At 46.0% G+C, this 6,000-nt stretch overlaps 1 non-coding gene across 1 annotated transcript; it reads left to right on the forward strand.

Moving 5' to 3' along the window:
- Positions 1-4,526: 4,526 nt before the first annotated feature.
- On the forward strand, positions 4,527-4,600 carry trnai-aau (transfer RNA isoleucine (anticodon AAU)). The gene has a single exon. It is a non-coding gene; the product is annotated as a tRNA-Ile (tRNA).
- Positions 4,601-6,000: the final 1,400 nt, after the last annotated feature.

Genomic DNA, 6,000 nt, shown 5'->3' on the forward strand with positions numbered 1-6,000 from the left:
ACCAAATAAAAAGTCAACAATTAGCGATCACGCCTTCTCCTCAGTTAACCCACTGAAACCCTTGCTGTTAACAGTTCTTTACTGCGTGCTTTAAGAGCACCTACACATCGTGTCGGTTCTTACAGCTTTATTCATTAGGTTTTCAAAGGCATAAGTAGAGCACCAGAGGTGCGAACGCAAAATGTGTGGTTATCTGAAGAATTGCTTTCCATGGCAGCGGGGCCAAGCGATTTAGCGTTTTTATAGTACCAGGAAAGGAGAAGCGGCACTTCGCCTCTGCCGCGCAGGCACAAGGCGACGTGCGGCAGACGCCGGAGTCGGCAGGTTTCGAACCTGCGCGGGGAAGCCCCAATGCATTTCGAGCCCATCGCCTTAACCACTCGAGCACGACAAATGCGAGCTTTTCGCCGCCGCATTCCTCCTATAATCAAACACGGACTGCGAGGTGGCTGCGGAAACCTTTTTCAAGTTGCTCTCCGTTAAAAAAAATACCTTTCACAAGATTCGTGCCGGCAGACAGACACGCCTCAGAGGGTTTAAGGCTGGCTTCACGTTCAAATGATAAAGTCCCCCAGTCCGGATGTCAAAATGCAACTTTGGCAGACAGAAAAAACATCAACAAACCAAAAATGTGGACAAGGATTTTACAAGCTGCACCACACTGCACTTTCAAAAGCATTTACATTCGTGTTAGACGCAGGAATTGCCTTTGATTTGCGCGCTTACGAACGCCATGGAAAACGAAACAAAACTAAAGCCCTCAGCTCCTGCACTTGATTATAATCCCGTTACGTGTCGAAGCAGGAATTTAAGTCATCCTACCACTGCAACACGGGGAATAGAGGGAAATGAGCACAAGCTACGAATTGTCTCTAATCAGTCCCTACAGTTGTAAGACGCCTGGAAGCGTGCACCCCCATCATTAATCTTTGCGCATCTGTGCAAGGTAAACTCTGGAGCAGTCTCTGAAACGGCTCAAAGGAAACACGTGATTGATTCCATGTGCATCTGGGGTTCATTTCTTATTTACATTTAATTCAAGGGAAAGGCTTGGGTCAGTTTCAGACGGCCTCCAACAGCGAGATTCAAGCGCCCCACCTTCAGCCCAATCTGCGCCGCCAGAACGCCAACAGCTCCTCTGGTCTCCGGGGTGCGGTTGTGACCCCGTAACCTAAAGTGTTGGTGGCAGACAAATGGAGACTAACAGGTGATGTCCTAGGACATGACTACATTGTGACACTCGGTGGGGATGGTGACCATTGCTTGGAAAAGAGTGCGAGGCCCCTTTAGAAAAACATTTTGTTAACAGGCATTCTGCCTCAGCCTAAACACCTATAGCTTGCAAAGCGCATGCTATTAGACAGGCACCTCTGCAAGACCTTAAGAGTCTCTTAAACTAGTGATAGTAAGGTATTCCCAATGGGCGATGTTCGGCTTTCAAATCATCTCTCCGTGGAAGCGCCGAGATGCAGCTGTTTAAGGCTTAGAAGCAGCTGACTGTTTTACTACCTAGCTGATCACTGTCAGTCAGGGAGCTTAGAGGTGAAAAGCCTGTCTGAGAGACAATTCGCCGTCGATCAGTTCAATATGTTCCGTACCAGCTCGGCGCACCTGAGATCATCTTGGTAGCCGTGTAGCTCATATGAGTGAAAGCGCGTGTGTCAGGACTCTTACTTGGCCATCCCAACATACGGAATTTCTTCTGTTTCAGCCACTCTGTTGTTGATGTACTCCTTTGTTTTTGTCATGTTGCAAGACCCAGCGTCTTTTGAGTTTTAGATCACAGGCAGACACCCTGACATTCTGCTGTAGAATTTCCTGATACATCTCGGAATTCATCGGTCCCTCGATGATTGCAAGCCGTACAGCCTCCGCCATGCTTCCCAGGTGGGATGAGGTTTTGGAGTTGGTATGCGGTGTTTTGTTATCTCCAAACATAACGCTGTGCACATTTACCAACAAGTTCAACTTTTGTCACGTCTGTCCACAGAACATTGTTCCAGGAGTTGTGGAACATCCATGTGGTCTTTAGCAAACTTGAGAGGGGCAGTGGTGGTTTTTTTTGGGGGGAGAGCAGTGGTTTCCTCCGTGGTGACCTCGCATGATCACCACTCCTGTTCAGATTTCTTCTTATGGTGAACTCATGAACACAGACGTAAGACAAAGTAAACCACCTGTTTGCTAGATCCCATCCCCACTCAGCTAGTCAAAGATTCCCTCGAAGGACTGGCAGGACCTATAATTAGTATGATGAATGCATCGCTTGCGTCAGGCGTCGTACATGATCAATTTAAGGTAGTGGTTCTTAGACCGCTCCTTAAGAAGTCAAATTTGGATCCACAAGTTCTTAACAACTACAGGCCTGTCTCAAAGGTCCCATTTCAATCTAAGAGTCTTGAAAGAATAGTTGTTGCCCAACATCAAATGGATTCAAATAATATACTTGAGAAATTTCAGTCTGGTTTCTGAAACTGCATTAACAAGAGTCGTAAATTATATTCTCTTAGCTACTGATGCGGGGAATGCAACAGTGCTAGGTTGCAACAGTGCTAGGAATGCAAACGTTAGGTTGCGCTTCTTCATGCTGCATCGTCGGCATGAGTGGAGCTTTATAAACGTCTGTACTTACTGCGCCCCATAAGAAATCGTTTGTCCCCGTTCAAAAGAGATTGTGCGATGTCCTGCAGCAAACCTTTGACAGTTTGAAAAGAGGAATTTATTCTGCTTCCTGTGCGTGCAGTAGTTACAAAGTTGAATGCCTTTACACGATCTGCTGCAGTTTTCGGTGGGCGGGCTTGGTCAGATGGCTTGGAAAAACGCACTGTGTTTCGGCTCGGGAAACATCATGAGCAGTGTCCTGCATGTTTTCTGTGTATAGCTGTCTTTTAACGCACACAGAACTCATTCGAAATCCTTGATTTCTCCAATTAACAAGGATCCCTTAAATGATGAGTCAAAGTAACATCTAATCGGATTAGTTTCCTTAGAGCTGGTTCAGAGTTTGCTCAAGAGTTTACCTTTCACAGATGAGCAAAGAAGAATGTTGGGGGTGCACGCTTCAAGGCACCTTACAGCTGTAGGGAGTGATTCGAGACGATTCGTGGCGTGTGCTCGTTCCCATATACCATACGCACCGGCGTGCAGTGCTAGGATGACGTACAATACCGCTTGGGCACGTAACGGCGTTATATGCAAATGCGGGACGTGAGGGTTTTCGTTTGTTCGTTTTGTTTTGCTCTGCTTTGCTTTGTTTTGCTTTCCATCGCGTTTGTAAGAGCGTAAATAAAAAGGCGATTCCTGCGTCTACCACTAATGTAAGAGCTATTTCAAGTGCGCATGGTGCGGCTTTTCAAATGCTTGTGGGCATTTCTCTGTTGTTGATTCTTTTTTTGTGTGTAACAAAGTGGCATTTTCATGTCCGGACGGGGAGACTTTATCATTCCGACATGAAGCCACCCTTAAGTCCTCTGAGGCGTGTCTGTCTGCAAGGCTTGTATTTTGGAAATGTTTTTTTGAAACGGAGAACGACTTTGAAATAGGCTTCCGCCGGCGCCTCGCGATCCAGGTAAGATTGTAGCAAGAACGCAGCGGCAGCGGGGCTTGCTGTAGTCGTGGCCGAGTGGTTAAGGCGATGGACTAGAAATCCATTGGAGTCTCCCCGCGCAGGTTCGAATCCTGCCGACTACGTTGTCCGCCTCCGGTCGGTGTGTTCCGGCGCAAGCAAAGAAGCGCGCCTCTTTGCTGTTCCTGGTGGTTTTAAAACGCCCAATCGCTTGTACCCGCTGCCTTGAAAATAAATTCTTCAGCATCCGCGAATGGCATTTTGCAGCTGGAAGCATGTCGACGCTTTTTGCACAGAGCACCAAAAAAGCGTCTTTTTTGAAGGCCCAGACACTGAGCATTGGTTGTTCAGTGGTAGAATTCTTGCCTGCCACGCGGGAGGCTTGGGTTTGATTCCCGGCCAATGCAGTGGCTTTTGCAGCGAGCGGCTCCATCACTTGCATCCCCTTGCAACTCGCAACTGAAAACCCACTGAAGCTAAGCAGGTGTGAGCCAGGTCAGTACCCGGATGAGGGTAAGCTACAGGGGAAAACAAAGCTTCCAGCTGGAAGCGGTGTTAATGGTGCCGGCGGGGGGGCGCTCACCCTGAGGTCTGTGCGGGTCCCAGTGTCCCAGCATAGTGACGGAGACGCTGTGTTGTAAAAGGGCGCTGTCTTTCGGATGAGATGTAAAACCGAGGTCATAGTGCTCTGTGGTCATTAAAAATGACCACCAAAACCTTTGACAAAAGCTCTTGGTAATTGATGGTCTTCAATAATGCTTCTCCTTTAGGTACATTTTAAATCAGCTGAAAAATGCTGTGAAATGGGGGGACACTTCAGGCCAGTGTAGGATTTGGGTTACAAGAACCATGAAACTGCACGAGAAAGCCCGTACACTGAATTACACGGCTTTCTATTCAAAGGAGGGCAAAAGAAATTCCCTGAGTTCGATTTTTTGCAGCACAGAGAGGACCACCGTCGTGAGGCCGGTTAGCTCAGTTGGTTAGAGCGTGGTGCTAATAACGCCAAGGTCACAGGTTCGATCCCCGTACGGGCCAGGTTCTTTTCTCCTCTCTTACCAAAGCTGTTAGGTTCCTTTCCGTGGTGAGATGGGTTGTCATGCAACGCTGCCACATAGTGCCGACAGACAAGAGTGTTGAAGGAGAAGAGAAAAGTGTTTGAAGATTTAAGAGTCTTAGGTGGAGTCAAAATCAAGTGTCACAAATGCAAGTGGTTGGATTTCCAATGTTTAATATGGTAAAAATAAGCAGAAGTTATCTGCCGGTCATGGCACAGTCTGCCATGCTTTTGTCAGATACTGTAAAGTGGTGTCGAACTGGAGCCTCACCATTTGCATATGTGAGGCTCCAGTTATACATCGAGTGTCACATTAAATGACAAAAATGAAGAGAGTTAAAGCAGCTGGAGAGGTTTTCTTACAACTTTTGAGCTGACACAGTTTTGGAAAATGTTTCCTTCACGCTGCACTGTACAACATAGGCAGCCAAGAGTCTCCAAAACAAAACAGAATTGACAGATAGGAGAAAATTCCCACTCGTCCTGAAGTTCCCAAAATCCAGCACTGAGCGTAAACAAAGTGTCTAAGTAGCGTGGGAATGCTAACCCTAACCCTAGCTGGAGTTTGAGCAATCCAGCACTGAGCGTAAAAAGATGAGTCAAAGTAACGTCTAATCGGATTAGTTTCCTTAGAGCTGGTTCAGAGTTTGCTCAAGAGTTTACCCAGTGGGCATTGATTCGTCGAATATACGTATATTCACGGCGAAAATACGACTATACGTATATATACGTCGCCTCGACGTCGAATTGCAACCGTAAAATCGACGACATTAATAAACGCATATATAACGTCGAAAACACATCTAACACAGTGCCTGAGGCTTTTAACTGTATGTATCGTGTGTGCCGCAACTAGGAGTATACGGCACTCTGCACAGTGTACGAAGTAAATTATTTTCGCAGTAATTAATTTACACGTGTATAATAAATATAGTAAATATAATAAATTAATTACTGCGAAAATAATTTTCTTCGTAAATCCTGCAATCCAGATGATTGGGGTATTGGTGCATGGCTACAGTCTGTGCTAGGAACATGGAGAGGGTCTCTGGTTCAATACATATTTGTGGGTCTGGTATTATTCGTTATGATCATATCGTTAATATCCTGTTTGAAAAACATGTGGACTAAAGCTGCTGCTTCTGTGCTAATTGTACGCCCTGAAGGGATCATGAAGGTCAAAAAATGATTTCATGGGAAAGGTTCTCTTATCTAGTGGCAGAACCTGATGGGTAGAACAATATAGCTTTAAGGGGGGTTACCCTTGGGAGTGATTCCCCTAGATGCAAATGATTATTGTGGTTTGTTTGTTCATAATAAGATGTTTTGCAGGAACGGAACAAAGAGAAATTTTACAACTTCAGCTAGAATTGTTCTACAA

The sequence above is a fragment of the Lepisosteus oculatus genome, unplaced genomic scaffold, assembly GCF_040954835.1.
Source record: "Lepisosteus oculatus isolate fLepOcu1 unplaced genomic scaffold, fLepOcu1.hap2 HAP2_SCAFFOLD_83, whole genome shotgun sequence".
NCBI lineage: Eukaryota > Metazoa > Chordata > Actinopteri > Semionotiformes > Lepisosteidae > Lepisosteus > Lepisosteus oculatus.